Here is a 2,503-nt window from a genome sequence, read left to right as displayed (position 1 = left end):
CTGAAATGGGGGTGCGGGGGGTGTGCTACCCAGAGCTGGGGAAGGGGGTCCGAGTCCCAGCCACGCTCCTCGGCACAAACACCAAAGCTCCCTCCCTGGAGTGTGTCTGGGCTCAGAGTTAGCCCCTGAAACAAGCACCAAACTTCAGAAGACAACGCAGGGATAGATCACTTGACGATTGCCTGCTCTGGCCATTGCCTCTGAAGCGCCTGGCATCGGTTACTGTCAGAAGATGTGATAGTGGCCTAGCTGGACCATCGGTCTCACCCAGGAGGGCCGTTCTTATCTTCACCACTTTCCTCTAAGCCAAGCAAAGCCAGGAGCAGGCCCAGCTCAGCAACTCTAGCAGACTCCCTGGCCCCCGGCCCAGCATACAGCAAAACGACCCTGCCTCTGCCAGGATAAACAGCCATCGACTCCCTCTTCCAGACCAATGCAGCCCTTCCCCGCTTTGGCAGTCTCCAAGCTGTCTGCGTGCTCTGCTCTGCTCCACGGCTGCCAGGCTGCCTGAGATCAGGAGGCTGCGAGGTCTCACGGTCTCAGCTGAGCTGGTATCGCATGCCACCCCACCCATCTCCTCATTCCCTTCATGGACCCCTGGGATGTGAGTAATTCTGTATTTGAGTGGCTCTCCCGGCCAATGAGCTTGGCGTAGACTAGCAGGGAGGGAGGAGGAAAGGGATTGTGCTCCAGTGAGAGCTCAGAAAGAAAGGTGCAGGTCCCCCACTAGAGCCCAGCCCAGCAGAGCAAAGCAGAGCAGAGCAGGCTGGAGAATGTGTGTCTGGGTCTGACTACTTCTCCCATGCTCTTCCATTTGAGCTAACTTCCCCCAGCTGTCTCCAGCCTCCCAGTCAGCGCAAGGGGGAGAAGGGCCGGGGAGGAAGAGCTTTGTGCTCCGCAAGGGCTGGCTTTTTGGGAGGCCAAGCGGGGAGAGGGATGGAGGCCACTGGAGGAGCTGAGCTGGCTGACTGTCCATGGCTTCTAAAAGAAGGGCAAGAGAAGGTCCTGGGGTTGCCTTGCCGCTGTAGAATGCGGGCATTGATTCTGCTGCCTCTCGCATGCAAAGCGAGTGTTCTACCACTTGAGCTAATTCCCCTACCTTGGCAGGTGGTGTCTCAATCCATCCATTCGATAATGGAGGCCACATCGTTCCCCGCGCCAGCCAGTGACTCCTTCCAAAAGGGTCAGGCAAGGCAAGGCTTGCCATCAGCCAGCTAGCTCAGTTAGTTAGAGCATGGTGCTAATAATGCCAAGGTCATGGGTTCAAGCCTCATGCTGGCCACTCGGGGAGGGTGGCTTCTGCTCTTTTGACTGACTGCTAGGGGTGGCAGAGGCCAAAACCAGGTGGGCCGGGAGCGGGCAAGAGCCCTGCTGGGCGCAGGCGCCAGGCAGGACCAAGCTCCTGACACCTCCTTGGGCTCCCCTCCCTGGGCACCTCGCTCCACCTGCTGCCTGAAAGGAACTTGGAGACGGGTGAGCCCGGCCGGCTGCCTTCCAGGCTCATAGGAGGCCAGGCTTGAGCTGCCCGCCCGCAAAGCCAAAATCGCAGGCCTGCCGGCTCGCCCCCATTGTCCACAGGGGGTTGACCTGATGGCCCGAATTCTTGCCGGCCGCCAGCTCCACCCAAATGTACCCGACGCCGGATCACGCTCCCCAGCTCAAGCCACAGAGGAAGGCTTAATACTTGGCACCCCAACCTAGGGGAGAGGCTTCACACTCCGCCGGCGCAGGGTGACCTTTGGGACTTCCCTGGACACCATCCTCCCACAGCCAGACCCCCCAAGCCCACACTCGAGCCCACCCTTCCGACAGGAAGGAGCAGGAGGATCACTCCGCCCAGGGGCACCACCACTCAAAGTCAGCTTCACTTGCTTTCTCTTCTACCCCTTTCCTCCCAAGTTATGCGCGCCTCACGGGAGCCGGCCCTGGGAAAACGCAGGCACCGCACTCTGACTGGCACCAGCCAAACGCCCACACCGAGAGTTTAGCACGGGCTCTTGAGGCACTGGAGGAACCCCATGCAAACGGTCCTAACACAAACAGAGGAGCGAGTTACCGGTAAGCGTCTTTTATTTTCAGGGTAGAAATGTTTCGGGAGAGGAGGTGGGGTTAGGGCTGCATACATGCATGCCTAGATGTGGAATAGCCCATTGATGTAGTCTATCACGTCGCGGTAATCGGCTGCAGTAATCTCCTCAAAAGTTTCAGCCAGAGCGTGGGCAATGTGCCTGCGCAGGTTTATAGGGAGAGCCACTGTGGTCCTTGTCCCAGTCAGGATAACGCGTCCGTGCCACTGTGCCGTGAGGGGTGGGGGGACCATTGCTGCACACAGGCAAGCTGCATAGGGGCCAGGGCGGAATCCGCATTGCTGTAGAAGACCTTCCCGCTCTTCCCTGGTGACCCACAGCAGGGAGATATCTTCCAGGAGTAACTCCTGTGGAAAATGTTGGGAGACTGTTTAGTGCAGATCCCCCATGCAGCTGTTTGCTGTCCCCAATGCACA

General features: G+C 58.9%; 1 non-coding gene across 1 annotated transcript; it reads left to right on the top strand.

The window, feature by feature from the left end:
• Positions 1–1,208: 1,208 nt before the first annotated feature.
• On the top strand, positions 1,209–1,282 carry TRNAI-AAU. The gene has a single exon. It is a non-coding gene; the product is annotated as a tRNA-Ile (tRNA).
• Positions 1,283–2,503: the final 1,221 nt, after the last annotated feature.

This window comes from Mauremys mutica, unplaced genomic scaffold (assembly GCF_020497125.1).
Source record: "Mauremys mutica isolate MM-2020 ecotype Southern unplaced genomic scaffold, ASM2049712v1 Super-Scaffold_100095, whole genome shotgun sequence".
Lineage (NCBI taxonomy): Eukaryota > Metazoa > Chordata > Testudines > Geoemydidae > Mauremys > Mauremys mutica.
This window is presented reverse-complemented; position numbering and strand designations above follow the sequence as displayed.